The 18,234-nt window shown below is 37.0% G+C and overlaps 1 protein-coding gene across 1 annotated transcript in view; it reads left to right on the top strand.

Moving 5' to 3' along the window:
• Positions 1–18,234, top strand: part of LOC117027113 (dynein light chain roadblock-type 1-like) — a 54,224-nt gene that overhangs the window by 18,953 nt on the left and 17,037 nt on the right. The window lies entirely within an intron of this gene.

Below are 18,234 nucleotides of genomic sequence, written 5' to 3'. Positions count from 1 at the left end.
ATTAGACTCTAGGAAATCGTAATGAAATTCATCCAATTGGAGGAGCAAAAAGGACAAAGAATAAAAAAAGAGTGAAAAAAGTTTAAGTGATTTATGAGACAACATCAAACTGACCAACATATGCAATCCCCTCTTACCGGCAGAGGATGCATTCCAAGACCCTTACTGGATGCTTGAAACCATGGATAGTATCAAACCCTATATACACTCTTTTTTTCCTATACATACATACCTATAATAAAGTTTAATTTATAAATTAGGTAAAATAAGAGATTAACAATAATAACATAATAAAATAGAACACCTATAACAATATAGTGTAATAAAAGTTATGTGAATGTGGTCACTCATTTCAGGGGATCCCTTGCTGAAGTCTTCAAATAGGCTCAATGCTTTCTGGTGCAACACATTGCTATCAATTGGAAAACTTATGCTTATGTCTTCTTATGCTTTCTGCTTATGTCTTCCACCCACAAGTTTAATACCTTTTCCTTCTTAACTAAGCACTTATCACATACTATGGCCATAACTTTTGCAGTTTAAGGTGTGACAGCACAACAAGTACAAATTTCTTTCTCTGTCTTCACATTTCATGAATAGAAGATTTGTTCTTACCATAGATCTTACCAACCTCAGCATATGATTTACTTTTCTTTCCTTATTAAACATAAGAGCTTTCACCTTCTCCATTAAAGAAAGCATTTTGCAGCTTCTTTTTAGCATATATGAATTGCCAGCATCACTATTCTTGCACATTAGGGCCATTCTTAAGTAAAATAAGGGTTACTTGAACACAAGCACTGTGATACATGACAGTTGATCTGATGACCAAAATGGCAACTAAGTGACTAATGAGTGCATAGTGTGTACAGCATGGATATCCTGGACAAAGGGATGATTCATATCCAGGCAGGATGGTGTGGGATGATGGGAGATTCCATCACATTACTCAGGATGGCACACAATTTAAAACTCATAAATTGTTTATTGAATTGTTTATTCCTGGAATTTTCCATTTAATATTTTCAGACTGTCGTTCACTATGGCAACAAACACCACAAAAATTGTAACCACAAATAAGAGGAGACTATGATATGCATTATAGGGGCCTGGGAAGGAGAAAAGAGAGAAAAGGGGGCAGAAATCTTATTCAAAGAAATAATGACAAAATTTTCCTCATGTGGGGAAAGAAATAGACATCCAGATCCAGAAATTAGGGAATTCCAAACAAGGTGAATCCTAAGAGACCCACACCAAGACACATTATAATTAAATTGTTAAAAGAGAATCTTAAAAGCAGCAAGGAAAAAGTAACTTGTTACATACAAGGCCATCCTCATAAGACCATTAGCAGATTTTCAGCAGAAACTTTGCAGGCCAAAAGGGAATGGTATGACATATTTAAAGTGCTGGAAGAAAACACTCTGCCAATCAAGAATACTTTATCCAGCAAAGCTGCCTTCAGGATTGAAGGAGAGATAGTTCATTACCATCAGACCAGCCTTGCAAGAAATGTTAAAGGGAGTTCTTCAGGCAGAAACCAAAAGACACTAATTAGTAACAGGAAAACATATCAAAGTATAAAACTCACTGGTAAAGGTAAATATATAGTTAAATTCAGAATATTCTAATGCTGTAATGGTGGAGGATAAGTCACTTATAACTCTAGTATGAAGGTTAAAAGAAAAATATGTTAAAATAACTTTAACTACAATAACTTGTTAATGGGTATACAGTGTAAAAAGATGTAAATTGTGACATGAAAACTATAAAATGGAGGGAGAGGATGTATAAATCTAGAGTTTTGTATACATTTGAAGTTGTTATAAGCTTAAAATAGACTGTTATTAATATAAGATGTTTTATAAAAATAAAATAAAATAAATGACAATCAGAGGGTCAACTTATTACAGTGCCACCTAGTGGTCCAGACTCTTGTACAGAACAGCCAACCTTGAGTAGAGCTGAGTGTAGCTATGCCCATGGCCTACTTAGAGAGTAAGAGAGTAGAGGGCACACAGACCTTTTTGTGTCCTCTGGATGCTGAGTGTGGTATGATGAATGCCTGCTCAACAGTCAATGTGATTTAAGGTTAGCAAGCGAAATTAACAGGTAGACTTCAAGAACCAATTTTCTTCCCAATTGGATGATTTCAAAATGAACTGCCTGCAGGTAGTTTTCATTACACGTAACTGGAAAGTGTGCACTTTTGCCAGGTTTGTCCGCTTTTTATGTCTGGGACTGTGGTGGAGTATCAAATGGTCTGTGGTTAGGAGCTCTCTCTTTATAGTGATGCCAGAGGCAGAGTTGGCTTCAGGAATCTCAAAGCATTTCATCTTTCCACTCAAGAAAAGTGTCTTCTACTCAGTACACTTCTTTAAAACATGAGGACAATACAGTTCACTGAGACACTCTGTTAGTAATTAACTGCCTTGGGGCCCAGGGTACTCAGATGGGTGTTCAGCATCCTTCTTTCATTTACAAAGAAACCATTCAAACCTCCTTGGATGAAAGCAGCCAGAGTTGCCTATGGAAAGAATTAGTATACTTTAGAAACAAGAGTTGAAAGCAACAGACAGTAGGATTGAGGCATCTCTTCCAAATTAATCAAAGTGAGAATGGCAAGGAAAATGTAATGGGAGAGGTTTGGACATGTTATATTTTTGCAACAAACCCTCTTCCAGGAATATCCAAGATCATGAGGGGAAAATATATTGTCAGATAGTGTCAAACAAGTCTAATTTGATGAGAATTACACTGAATGAGTGGGAATCATGCAAAGGTGAGGGTCTCTTGAGTCCCACTTGGAGGTTCTAAGACTAGACTAGGACAATAACAGAAATAACAGTGCTCTGCAAAGAGAGGGTCTGAGATGTCTCCTCAATCGTAGATAATCCAACGCAAGCCCTGAAAGGCACACGTTGAACTGAGGGCAGGTTGTTAGACCTACAGGAAACTTTATGACCTGTAAGAGAAGCCAGAAGGGAGAAAGTAAGAGAGAGTTAGACCCCAAAGAATCCACTGCCCTGGTGCCAGTTTCATGATGCATGCCTCTATCTAGACTAACTCGTTCCATCCTTAAAGGGTTTTCCAGACTGTGTTTTTCATTAAGAAAACTACAACTGAGAATCTATTTAAATTAGACTGAAAGCTGAGGCCCCTGAATTAAAACTTAGAGAGGCTTTGGCCTAGTAAAGTGATTCCAAACAGAAATGCCTAAGAAATTTGATTTTTTTAAATTGTAGATTGTAGGGTAGGAAGAAGACACTCATTAAAAAGTACGCTGGACTTAATTATGTGAAGATCTAGTGTTTCTCTAGGGTTTCAATTGGAGTGTTTGCGCCTCTATGATGATGGCGATCAACGGTCAGGATTTTTACAACTAATTATAACCACTTGTGGAAATAGTTAGGCACCACATAAAGCATCAAAGGCATGGGCTCTGTGGTATAGCGAGCTCTAAGGAATTCTGTTTTTTCATCTTATGCTCTCATAGTATTTTAACCTGTACCAGCCCTCAGAGACCCATTTATACTATTCAGTCAGAAATACTATTTATATCTGCAGAAACAAAGACATATGTTTTTAAGTGAGAGATCCCGAATGTCATTTGGCTGGGGACATTGTCTCCTGACTCTTGTCCTTTTACAAGACAACACTGAATACAGCTCTGTCTCAACCCTCCCCCTTCTAGTGGTTACCCGTTAATGAGGCCTAGCTTTCCTGTGGAATTGTAATTATACTTGGTTTAGTTTATACTAACCTCACATTAGTGAAATGTATACTAACCTCACATTAGTGAAACGTCCTGGTCTTGAACTTACAGGAGAAAGTAATGTCACTGGGGAGAGAGAACATGCCTGGAGAGATTGGGGTCTATGACTACAAGCTCCTATATCACTGAAAAGATTGGGTTCCTTGATGGTTTCTCCATTTTAGTATTTAACTGTCCTTCTAAAAGATCAGCCTCCCCTTTCACCTCTCCACTACAGAAACTATGAAGAGTTATAAGTTATTTAAATTGAAAATGGATAAGAAAGAACAAGTCCTTGATTTAGAATTAAGTGTTTTCAGCTTGAAGGCTGTCCTATCTTTCCTGTAGCTCAAAATAGATACACGCTTGGCTAGCAGCAGGGATTCAAAGCTGCTCTTCTGGCAGAACCGTCCCAACAGGTCCTGAACTCTGAGGAGTAAAAGAAAAGTATGGTCACTCTGACCAGCTTCTTATTCTTTGACTGGTGTATACAAATTAAAATTGAATTGGGATGAGTAGAAATGTATTGAACTGAAGTGAATTAAATGATGGCTGATTCATGCTTGGGAACAAACATTTATTTATTCATTTATTCATGCAAGAAAATCTTGTCATCATGAAGCTCATGGCCAAACAAATGTCTTTCAGAAAAAATGCCCAAGGGGACAGTGGGGATGGAGAAAACATGTGGGAATCCAAAGAACATAGAGCCCAAACTTGGTAAATAAGAATGGCAGGGTTTACCTTATCAAAGCAATAGAGAAGGAACAACATTGAAACCAGTGAGAAATGACATCTGACATTTAGCAACTTGAAAATGTTTCAGTTTCAATTACTGAAGCTTACATTTCTGTACAACCAAAGGACTTCAAAATAGGGTTACATCAAAGGGCTCTTGGGGGGATGCTTGGAAATACTGAGGCTTTTGAAAGCAAAGCATGTATTGCAGAGTAGGCTGCTCATTTTCATTCCTGGTGGAATGATTTCCAGAAACACAGATCATCTGAGTTCACAAAACAAAAGCTTGAGTTCCAGAAGTATGGACTTTGAGCAGATTTTTCGACTCTGTCCAGAACGTAAACTTGAAAGGAAACAAACAAGGCTGTAAGCCCAGCTTCAAGCTTTCCAGGGACATGTCATTGGTGCTCAGAGGCCTGGGGTAGGAATCTGGGGTACTCACTCCAGCCAGAAGCAAAAGTATGTTGTCACCTCACCCTGCAGAGGAATGAGCTAGCCCTCTGGCTTCAACCCACCAGCTTGATTTGGGGCCTTTGGCAACACTTATTGAATCCTGGCACCATCCAAAAGCCCAAAGGAACAAACTGCTCATTTGGTGCAGATGGCAGAAAGAAAGATCCAGTGGGAGACCTGCTTTGATACTCTGCTGATTTTCTCCAGCAAAATTTCTATAGCAGTTAAGACAAAAATGCTTTGCTTTTCCTTGGTGGAAGCAATGTCTGTTTCTGCAGGTCTGAGATATTTGTATATTATGGAGAAAGGGGAAGGATGTCCCTGCATTAATAATCTTAGAATATCTGGAAACTCAAGAACAGAGACAAATTAAGCCCAAAATGTCCAGGGCATTTAGTCATAGGTTATGGTAATCACTTAGGTAACTAATCCCAGAACACCAGTAAAATGAGCCAAACATTAAAACACTGGGTCTAGATCAGTCACAAAGTGAATAAGCTCAGCCACTGTCAAGTGTTGGTCAGTTTGGCAACAAATGTGGTTGGGCTCGTTTGAAAACTAGGGATTGATTGATGCCTAGACTCCTGGGGGTCAAGAACCACAAGAAGGAAGCTGTGTTCCTTCTGCTCAGCCAAAGGGATCTGTACTCCTTTCTTCTAAAACAGTGTTTCTCTTCTCATCTCTGTTTCTTTCCTCTTGCTATCCCAGACACTTGAAACGTCCTCGCTTCTTAAAACCTCTGCCGTTAACGCCCTACTCGTGTTTCATTGTACAGCTCACTCAAAAGCCACCTCCTTCACGTGTCCTTTCCAGCCTGAAGTTACGTGTATGTCTCCTTCTTATGGACCTTTGTTATACCTGCGTTTCTCTGGGTTCTTAGATATTTCTCTGCACTGACACGTATTATTAGAAAGCTTGTCTTATTCATCCTACTTGATTGTAAACTCCTGGAGAAAAATATATGTGTGTGTATACACATATGTCTTATGAATACATATTAATAATAATATATGTAATTATTATTATAGCTATTCGAATCTTCCTTGCCTGCTATAGTCTTGAGACCACAGTGAATGTCAAGATGTCAATGGATGTTAATTCAATAAACTAAGCAATAATGACTGGCACGGGGAACGACCCAGCTGTAGAAGGGCTCATTCAACTTTCCTCTAAGAATGCATTTCTTGGAGACTACTCATGAAATCAAGACGTCAGCAGTCTCACTGCCCCCTGCCGCCCAGAGACCTGATAAACTTGTCTAAACCCTAATTCTATAACCTGAGATCATCCAAAACCCTACTCATAATTTTTGCAAATACATGAGTGTTTCTTCCTGCGTCTCCCAACCTCAACGCTCTTGCCTCCATGCCCGCTGCCTCTGTTTTGCATCATCTTAAGCAGCTTGCCAATCCATCTCTTCCCTTGTTTCAGTGTGAAATTCATCCAGAGCAAGCATCTCTGATTATTTTGTAGACTTTATTCATATAACAGTGCAAGAGATTTCTGGAAAGTTCGGGCTCCTCTAACACTCCCTCTTCTCCTCCCCTCCCTATTCTGGGGTCTTAAATAAATTCCTCCTCCCTTGCCTTTTATTTGCAACTATGTCCACACCGGCTCCCTTGGGGTTCTCACCTACTACCTCAAAGAGCGTATTAAAATATTTCTTGCAGAGCTATACAGTGCTTTGAAAGAATTCCGAAGAATATTCTCTCCATTTACTGCCTGACAATCTGCCATTGTTTTGAACCATGATATAATAAGCCTGCTTGGGGTCTTCTTGTTTTCCATATTCTTAGAACCAGACTAATCAGCATTGTATTGTGTTTTTTTTTTTTAACTCTTTTACGTCAGTCTTACTTGTTTCCAACTCTTAGATCCTAGTTGTTTTTCATTTACTTGTTCATTCATTTATCTGAGATACCTACTGTGTTCCATGCACTTACTTTACAAAAACAAATTAAGACAGATTTCTTGTCTTCGAGAACCTGGTTCATACTGAACCTGACTTACGTATTTGCTCATTTGGTCTAAAGGAAATAGTTCTAGGTGTTTCATCGTACACTAAGAGGTAGCTCCCCCTTACTAACTGGAGGCTCAGTTACCAGGCTCCAAATTCCTGTGCTTTTAGGAGACACTTGGGCAAGCTGTGGCTTCAGTATGCTGGTTTAGTAGAAAAAATTAGTAATAAAGTTAAACTTAAGACTAAATAAATATTAGACCTAAGGAAATAGCTGAAACCACACAAAATGACTAGAGGAAAGTTAAAAAATGGGCCAATTTATTCAATCCTTTTGGAACAGATAAGGATACTCTGAAAGTAGCTTTCCTTCTATGACCTTTGAAGTGTTCCTATTAAGACCAAAGAGTTCTCTTCCTTGAATATAAATACTTTCCTTTAAATATCCTTGAAAGTTTGATCAACATCTAAGGCTAAAACACTATGTACCTTCATTAGTTAACAAAAAAGGAGCCAAATATTTTTAAATGCTTGTAATATTTTTAAACAACCATACCAAGACCAAACTTACTTTCTGACTTCCTGAATTGTAGAAAGAAGAGAACAAGCTGTATTAAAAACAGAGTGACTTTTCCTGGCACTGTACGGGAAAGAATGGAAGGGAATTAATAATCATTAAGTATATTCTACGTGCCAAGTGTTGCGCTAGGTACTTTATATGCTATCTCATTTAATCCTGAGGGGGAATCTCCTTAGAGTCAATATTGTTGTATTTTGGTCCCCACTTTAGAGATGAGGAAACTGAGGTAAAGAGTGAGTCAGACCCATGACTACACTGCTCATTCTTTTTAACTGTGGTTCAGTTTAAACAGGGGACTTATTTGTATCCTTATAAAATAAACTTCTGAGATCATGAACACACACACACTCAACCACAAAATTCCAAAGATGCTTTGTCTACAAATTATTAACCTGTAACTCATAATTTCACAGGTAGTTTTGTTTGCATGAAGATTATAGTTAAGACATGCTCATTTGTAGGAGGAAAACATATTTCTCATATTTCCTTAGGTAAGTACTAGTCAGAGGGGCAAAGAACTCTGAATGCGGTTGTTTACAGTCCTTTGTTATCTGACTCTTATCACATTTTGAGTTAAATAACATCACTAACATAGCAGCTGATAAAATCTATCATTTCAAAATCCAAAGAGATTCTAGAGCATGTCTAGACCAGCGTTTCTCAAATGTTGGTCTGTACACAGACTACATCAGAATCACTTGTTTAATGTTTTAAAATTAAAGATTCCTGGGTCTCTCCACAGGCTTTCTTTAACAAAATCTGCAAGGCAGAACCCTGGGAACCTGCATTTTAAAGTTTCTGAATTGATTATCAGTCATCTCCTACTTTTGGAACCACTCAGCCAAGTCCATCTCCATCTCAATAGAAGAATCCCTTTCAGCACATCCCTGACAAGTAAACAGGCCGCCTCACCATACACATGTGTAGGAACAGAGAATTTGCAACCTCAGGGAAAGCTATTTTTTTTTAAATTTTATTATTATTATTATTTTTTAATTTATTGGGGTGACAATTATTAGTAAATTACATAGATTTCAGGTGTACAATTCTGTATCACATCATCTATAAATTACATTGTGTGTTCACCACCCTAAGTCAGTTCTCCTTCCATCACCATATATTTGATTCCCCCTTACCCTCATCTCCCACCCCCCAATCCCCTTACCCTCTGGTAACCACTAAATTACGTTTCCCAGATTAATTTTCAAACCCCGTGGCCATCTTGTGGTTACTGATTGTTTTCCAATCCCCTCACCTTCCCCTTTACCCCCACCCCACCCCCGCCCGTCTAGCAACCTTTAGTTTTTCCTCTTTGTCTCCAAAACTGTTTCTGATTAGTTCATTCACTTATTCTTTTCTTTAGATTCCGCATATAAGTGAGATGATATGGTACTTATCTTTCTCTGTCTGACTTATTTCACTTAACATAATGTTCTCTAGGTCCATCCATGTTGTTGCAAATGGTAAGATTTCTTTCTTCTTTATGGCTGCATAATACTCCATTGTATAAATGTGCCACATTTTCTTAATCCAGTCATCTACCGATGGGCATTTCGGTTGTTTCCATGTCTTAGCTATTGTGTGTAGTGCTGCAATAAACATAGGAGTACATAAAGATTTTTGAATTGGAGTTTTGGATTTCTCAGGATAGATACCTAGGAGTGGAATTACTGGATCATAGGGTAGTTCCATTTTCAGATTTTTGAGATACCTCCATACTGTTTTCCATAGTGGCTGCACCAATCTGCAATCCCACCAACAGTGCACAAGCATTCCCTTTTCTCCACATCCGCGCCAGCACTTGTTGTTTGTTGATTTATTGATGCTATAGCCATTTTGACTGGGGTGAGGTGGTATCTCATTGTGGTTTTTATTTGCATTTCTCTGATGGTTAGTGAGGTTAAGCATTTCTTCATATGTCTGTTTGCCATCTGTATGTCCTTTTTAGAAAAATGTCTCTTCAAGTCCTCTGCCCATTTTTTAATTGGGTCGTTTGTTTTTTTGGAGTTGAGTTGAGTGAGTTTTTTATAGATTTGTGATATTAACCCCTTATCAGATATATCATTGGCAAATATCTTTTCCCATTCAGTAGGATCCCTTTTTGTTTTATTGATGGTTTCCTTTGCTGTGAAAAAACTTTTTAGTTTGATATAATCCCACATGTTTATTTTTTCTCGTACTTCCCTCGCGTGAGGGTATATAGCAGTAAAAATCTTACTCCGGGTAATGTCTGTGAAGTTTCTTCCTATATTTTCTTCTAGGTATTTTTATGGTTTCAGATCTTACATTTAAGTCTTTAAGCCATTTTGAATTTATTTTTGTATATGGTGTAAGGAGGTGGTCCAGCTTCATTTTTTTGCATGTGTCTGTCCAGGTTTCCCAGCACCATTTATTGAATAGACTGTCTTTACCCCATCGTACATTCTTGCTTCCATTGTCGTAGATTAAATGGCCATATAGGCATGGATTTATTTCTGGACTCTCTATTCTGTTCCATTGATCTATGTGTCTGTTTTTATGCCAGTACCATGCTGTTTTGATTACTGTAGCCTTGTAGTATAATTTGAAGTCAGGTATTGTTATACCTCCCACTTTGTTCTTATTTCTCAAGATTGCTGAGGCTATACGGGGTCTTTTATGGTCCCATATAAATTTTAGGATTACATGTTCTATTTCTGTGAAAAACGTCGTTGGTAGTTTGATAGGAATTGCGTTGAATATGCATATTGCCTTAGGCAGTATGGACATTTTAACTATATTAATTCTTCCTATCCATGAACATGATATGTGTTTCCATCTATTTATATCTTCTTTCATTCCTTTCTTCAGTGTCTTATAATTTTCTGAATACAGAACAACCCAACCACACATGAACTGAAGTCTACATCCTGTACATCAGGACCGAATCCTGTGCTTCATCTTCTCTAGCCAGGCCTGCCACTCCCGATTGATAAGCACCCATGAGCTTATCAATGACTTAATGGAAAGCACCTGGCTCTGAAGGTGGCCAATCTGGGTGTCTATCAAGTCCCAGCCTCTTACCTGCCGTGGGAACTTGAGCAAGTTATTTGGCTTCCATGTAAAATTCTATAACATGTAAAATTCTTGATGGAGTTGTGAAGAATAAGTGGGATAAGGAATATGAAATGGAAGCATACCATGTGGTGCATCGTAGGCCATCTGTGAGTGTTAACACAATCTTTTGAATAAGGAATACCCTTCCAGTGTCATATTCCAGCCTCATGAAAGTCCATCATAGTGGGAAAAGATACTGTTCTGTTTAATTTTTAAACCTGTAGCAGTATAGCTTTGAAGTACAAAGATGTCTGCCCAAGTTCTGTAGATTTAATATTCGTACCACTGATTGAGTACTACTGTGTATAGAGAAACTGGTATGTATTTGATATACCTTATCTCATTTAATCCTCCCAGCTCTAAAAGGCAGTCAGTACTCATACTGGCACTTAACATTCATTCCAACCCCTTCTGGTGTGCTTCCCATGACTTTAGAGGCTGGGAAGTTAAAAACTACATTTTCCCAGACTGCCTGGTGCCTGGGCTTCTGTCTGGGCTTCTGGATTCCCCAGTCCGATGAAATTTGGAAGGTGGAAATGAGGCAGACGCTTTGCTCCTGCTGTTCCCACTGGCATTGGGATAGTGGAGGCAGGGGCTTTCACTGGTATCATCAGCAGAGGCGGCTGTGTCCAGTCGTAGCTATTATACATGGTATAACCACGCAGGGCAAGTTATCTTGCTGGTACCAATTGTCGCAGGCATGGTGAGAGAGAGCAGTGGCCTTCTAACCATGGTGGCTTCCTAATTGTAAGAGCTCCTGATTCAGGAGGGTGGTGTAGTCCAGGAGCTCGTGGCTTCCTAACCCAAGAAGAGGCAGGAGCTCCCTTTGGCTTGGCCCTGAGGTGTAGCTTTTGGGAATCTGCTCCTTTAGGCCTCTCAGTGAATCTGTAAATCACTCACTGTTTCTTCCTATGTAAATTCACTAGCATTGATTCATTTCTCTGTAACTAAACCCTGACCAACACAGGTAGTATTGTTATAGTTATTTTACAAGGGAGGAAACTGAGGCCCAGAAATTTATGTAACTTGCTCAGGTGAGCATATTTATACTCCCTGAGTGGGAATCATGATACATCAGCATCTTCCATGAGGCCGTCTTCATAGCACTAAATTCCAAGAGGACTCAACTCTTCTGGGTCTGGTTGTTTGAGGCATGTAACCTCTCATCCCGAACTTCATTCTCACTAGGAACATGTAGGAAAAATACCCTCAGTGGCAGAAATGATACTTAGTACATATCTGTCTCAGATGTATTTCAGTAGTTATTTCCCTTCTGAAAACTTGTATACCTTACAGGTAATGTAAAAATTGATCCATTGGTAAATAATTTGGCCTATATTAGCACTCTTGGTTCACATTTCAGACATATTAGATGAATCCTAATTATACTGAATTTTTGTTCTCATTTCATCCAGGTCAAGCTCAGCTCCTGTCTGGTCATTCGTTCCTTCATTCAGTAAGTGTTACAATACGCTAGAGTTGTTAGGGTAACAAAAGATGAGTAGCCATGTGACCTAGCCTCTAGGAACTCACTCTTTTGAGAGAGAGAGCCATATAAACAAACATACAAAATGAAATGGTCTATAATATTACTTCCTAAGTTAGAGGAAGAAGAGACAACCAGAGGGATCAGAGAAGGTAGACCTTCCAGCTTTCATAGGAGTTCAATCAGCAGTCAAGGAGACCGCACTGGCAAAAATGCAAGAACCAATAAGGAGGAGAGTGCTTGCATTAGTTAGGGAAAGGGGAGCATCCAGGGAGAGGCTTGGGTAGTATCATGTGTTTTTTTAAATAATGCAAAGCGGATTTATTTACATGGGCAACAATGAGGATTGTTATACTAGATAAAAAGGAGGGCAGTCTTCTGACAAATGGAGAAGATGAAGACTCAAGTAGCTGACTTTGGGACCTACTATAATGGGAAGACGTGCTGTGTTGCCTTTGAAAGTTGTCTCTTCACTTGACCCTTCAGCAGGCTATTCAAACAGGCCTTGCCACTGGGCCAGCCCTTCCCTTCTTCTGATAGCATTCCACATGGCGTTCCAGATAGTCTGTGTTCTTCACTTGCGTATCCATTAACTCTCCCACACAGTCTAAGAGATCAGTTTCTCTCTTTTCAGAAGCCAAGATCCTTAGGTCTTGCAGGTCCTTACTTAACATATTGTCCAATTGCAGAGCTGACTTTAGGGCTGTATGCCACTTCTCCCGGTATCTATGTCAGGCCTCTTAATCATCGGCAGGCAGATGCTCCTCCCACACTTTCTTAGATATCTTATGTCTCAGGATTGTTGAATTTAAGTGCCTATGGGATTGTCTTGGAGGAATCGTATGGAAGAACTGTAAATATAGTACTGCTGTCGGGAGAATCAAGGCTTGCATTGTTGGTTTTCTTAATGCTTAGCTCAAATAATTACCTTCCAAAAGAATGGTAATTACCTTCAAATGTTTCTGCTTAAATAACCCACTTCACTCTATATTGATAATTAATTTGACTTTTCAGTGTCTCGTGTGCTTACCTTTTGGCCTGGGCTTTTGAACTTTTTTACAGAATTTTTTTAAATAATTAATTTTTAAAAATATTTTATTTTGAAATAATTTGAAACTTACAGAAGAATTTCAAGAATGATATAAGGAACTCCCCTATACCCTTTGCCAAAATTCACCAGTTTTCACTAATTTTTAACATTTTGCCACATTTGAACACTTGTGCATGCATGCTCTCTCTCTCTCTCAGTGCACGCGCATGCACACACACACATTAATTGTTTCTCAATTTGACAGTGCTTTTCAGACATCATGTCTTTTTACTTCTTTTACTGAATGTGTAAGAACAAAGCAGTTACCAAATTCAGGAAATTTAATATTGACATAATATTTTAATGTACATTCTTATGCTGATTTTATCAATTGCCCTAATATCTTACAACGGCAATTTTTGGTATATTAACCATTCCAATAACACACTGATATCCTTTAGAGGTTCTAGGAAACCAATACATTATTTTGAAAACACTCAGTTTTCTTGAATTAATTTATTTTTAATGTGGGCTTTACATCAAATTTATTCACGGATAGACGAGCCCATTTCCCTTAAAGAGATCAGCCCATTCTTGAAAGGACCAGGTTTGTGAAGATAAATTTCCTTATCCAATAATTGCAGCGTCACGTTGCTCTTTCCAATGGGGAAAAAAAAAATTAGAGGGAAGGATTTGGAACCATCTGTTTGTTGTGTGCCAGTGGCCTAAGAGGTGAAAGAAAACAAACTTGTTACTACTTCTCTGTCAAAATCCTGGCACGTAGACCCTCTGTTTTCTCAATTAATTGTAGAATCTTGACTGATGAATGGTCATTCTTTAACCCGAGCTGACCATTTGGAATTTAAAATTAGCAATGTAATTATATTTACTGGGCCACTCATTGAAGGGAAATTGCACTCGACTGGTGAATTTGCGTGTTGTAAAATGGGTCATGGTGGCAGATGGCCTTCCAAAAAACAGAAAATAACTCTGGAGTTGGTTGTTCTTTCTCCTGGCTTCCATAATTGTACCCTGCTGCATGAGAGTGTGAATGATAAAATCAGGTCAGGGAATTTGGGGTGTTAGGAGAGGTAATCAAGAGCAATGAGCTGTCAAAGAATCATATTGTGATCTTAAAATAAGTCACCATATATTGAAATCTGAATATAAGCTAATGTTGGTGTTAAATCATAATTAACATTTATTTAATCTTTAAAGTGCTGACTCTCCCAGGAACTATTCTAGATAATTTACATGTATTGACTTGTTTAATCTGCATCATAAACCAATGAGTAAGGATTAGTATAGACTGTGTTTTACAAATGAGAAAACTGAAATTCAGAGAGTGACTTCAATATAAATGGTTTTCTCTTTTGTCATATGAAATGTTTAGGTGAAGCCCCAGGAAATTTTACTTATATTAAGGTCAAAAACATAATATTCAGATCATGTTTTTTAAATACCATTTCTCACTAAAAAACCAAAACCAAAATAATGGGGCACCTTAAAGAAACGACTCATCCCAGGTCTGGTGCTGGATATGTACAAGAGGAGCCGAGAACACCAATCTTACCCAATAGTAAGAAATATCCTATTTTGCCATGTATAATGCGCTCCTGTGTATAATGCACACCTACGTTTTTGGCCCAAATTTAAATTAAAAATTTTATTTAGGTACTTGCTTTTTGTATTATAAAGGAATTTTAGCATTTATTTTTTAACATATTATAGCACAAGAAATTTTATGTACGAAATAATTATGAAACACAAAAACAGATACAAAGTACAAGAAATTTTATGTACGGGTAACACATTTACAATATTTGCACGTCATAGAAGGCCAAAAACTGTTCGTCGTTGCAAGTTCGTCATAAGTTCAACAAAACTGATTATCTTATTCCACAAATTGGTTCAACAAAACCGATGAGCGTATTGCATATGGATACCGTTATTGATTTCTAGAGTTACAATTCTAACTCATAAGCATAAATAAAAGAATTAAAAACATTTATATAGGAAAGGAATTAGTACTACCCATGTGTAATGCATATCTTTATTTTTCCCTCACAAATTTGGGCAGAACATTGCGCATTATACATGGCAAAATACAGTACGTCAGAAACCACTGGGATTGTGTCAAAAGGACTCAGGAGCTCTTATTGGGCAAAGAGGAAAAAATTTGAGTATCAATAAAAATGATAACTAAAATGGATTTAAACACATAGAATATGTTTATTTAAACACACAGAATATTTCTAAATCCATCAATTCAAATACCAAGAAAACAACACACTGATATTCTTTAAAGGCTCTAGGGAACCAATGCACTATTTTAATAATTGGTCAGTAGAGAGAGAATCAAACTTTTCCCCCTTTTCTTTTCTGTGTGAACTGTATCTCAGAGTAATGAAATATTGAAAAAGGGGGAGTTTGTTTTTACAGAAGAAATCTAGCTAATAAATGTAGAAGGAATAATAGAAATATATGACAATTTGAAACTCCTAATGAATTAGCATTTCTAGGCAATGATGAATAATGACGGATGACATTTAGAAAAAAATAAAAAGGATATTATATGCCTCTCCATGGAAGTATTCTACACTACCTATTACCAAAGAAACCAATCCAGAATCTATTTAAGCTGCTGTATCTTATAGGAAATACAGAGGACAGAAGATCATGCCAAGTGACACCATAGAGATACAATCCAGAATAGGGGAAAATCAGGACAAAGGGACGAATTGTTTTGTTTTGCTTTTTTTAAACAACAATAATAAGAGCAGAAGTGTAAGGAGAGAGAAACTTGACATTAAAAGAGACTAGAAACTATTGTTAACCAACGCTAATACATAGACCTTTTTGGATCCTATTTCAAACAAACTGTAAAACAAAACAAACTAAAATCAGAACATTTATAGACTACCAGGAAAAATAACACTTATGATATCAAAGAATCATAGTTCGAGTTTTCAGGATATGATGATGATTATTGTAATTATGTTTAAAGGAGAGAGTTCTTGTCTTTAGAGTTACATACTGAAATATTTTAGATGAAATCATATGATGTCTGGGATTTGCTTCAAAATAATTCTGAATGGTTGGCAAAATGGGTGGTGATGGAAAGAAAAATAATAACGAATGACAATTGTTGAGCTGGGTGATAAGTACGTGGAATCCATTACACTATTCTCTCTACTTCTGCATATGTTTGGAACATTCCATATTAAAAGCATGTCTTTAAGGTGGCTCATACACATAAAAATGAACATTAATTTGTGGCAAACAGCCCAAATGCTCATCACTGATGAATGAATAAATAAAATGTGGTATATCCATCCACACAATGAAATATTATTCGGCAATAAAAAGGAATGAAGTAATGATACAGGCCATAACATGGATGAATCTTGAATACACTATGCTAAGTGAAAGAAGCCAGTCACAAATGATGACATATTCTATGATTCCATTCATATGAAATGTCCAGAATAGGCAAGTCCATAGAAACAGAAAGATCTGGGGGTGAGGGGTCGGAATGAGTAATGACTGAAAACGGATATAGTTTCTTCTGGTGATGATGAAACATTTTACATGATTGTTGTAATGGATGCCTGACTCTGTGAATATGTTAAAAATGATCAAATTGTACATTTGAAGTGTGTGAATTGTACTGTATGTGAATGATATCTTAATATAAATGTTTTTAAAAATTCAACCTGAAGATTCCAGAGATAACTTCCATTTACAGGAAATATGAGGAGATAAAGGAACATGTTAAATGACACCAAGAAGTAAGCAGTCAAATCCAGAATATAAACTCTTCTACAAGACAACTGACCCAATTTCTACAAAAAAAAAAAAAAAAAAAAAAAAAAATGTGGGGTGAAGGTCTACTACTCCAGGTTATAGGAAACTTAAGAAGCATAACAATCAAATGTGATGTGTGACCTTGCCTGAATCCTGATTAGGCCAAAGCAAGTATAAAAATACATTTTTGGTATAGACTTGGAATTGGGTAATACAAAAAAAGTTACTGTAAATTTTGTTGGGAGTGATAATGACTTTGGGGTCTTTAAGAAAATATCCATATTTTAGAGAGGTATATTAAAGTGTGTCGGGTGTTAGAATGTCTGGAATTTGTTTTAAGAATATTTTAGCCAATAAAGGAAAAGGGTGAAAAAAAATAGATGAAGCAAAGGGCAAAAAAATGTAATTATTGTCAAATCTGGGTGGTGAGTATTCTATTCTGTATTTCTTATTTATGTCTGAAATGTTACCCTCAAAAAGAAAAAGGAGAACAAGAAAAGAAGAAAAAGGAAGAGAAATTATATACATACATTTGGTATTTTATGTATTGGAGATGTTCTTTAAAACTTACATTTTTCAATATTTTTAAGTTCAATTAATATATTTATTTCTTAAACATTATTTAAGTACTTGAGATAGTTTTGTTTGTTAAGCCTAACCATCAAAATACTTAGAAAGAAAACAAAATACAACATATTTATAAACGTTGGCCTACCAGAGTAATGTACTCTATGGGGAGGTATTTAAGTTCATAGAAGAAAACAAAATTACTCAAAGTTCTCTTAAAAGTTATTAGAAAAATGAGTTATGGGTAAAATGATAAGATATCTAAGGTAAACTAGGATTTTGAAATCATAATTTTAAAAATTGAATATTAATCCTTAAAGAACAAATAAATCTGAATGATCAGTTCTGCATATAAAAACTATTCTTGAGGGCATTAAAATTTATATCAATGGTACAGTTTAAAGAATAACAATAAAATAAATAACAGTTCACCCATCCTCCCTCATATTTTTATATTATTGAATTGAATCTTCATAATTTTATTAGTTTGGATGTAGATTTGTACATGTTGGATGTACAAAGGCCAAAAGAACCATGGCTTCACCATGATATAAATGCATTTCTCTCTCCCCTAACGATTTAAGCAGTCCAGGTAGAGCTGATGACTTCATGGTATCAGGAAACTAAGTCCATGCCATTCTCCCATCCTCAGTACATAGCTTTTATTCCACTCTCTCAGATCGTTTATCGAGGTCTCACCAGCATTTCCATATTCCAGGCAGCAGAAAGACGAAAGAAACACACCTCACTTCCCCTCACTTCTTTTTCATTATTTCCTTTCTTCTAC

This window comes from Rhinolophus ferrumequinum, chromosome 9 (genome assembly GCF_004115265.2).
Source record: "Rhinolophus ferrumequinum isolate MPI-CBG mRhiFer1 chromosome 9, mRhiFer1_v1.p, whole genome shotgun sequence".
Classification (NCBI taxonomy): Eukaryota; Metazoa; Chordata; class Mammalia; order Chiroptera; family Rhinolophidae; genus Rhinolophus; species Rhinolophus ferrumequinum.
The sequence above is the reverse complement of the archived record's forward strand: the minus strand, read 5'-3'. Positions and strand labels throughout refer to the sequence as shown.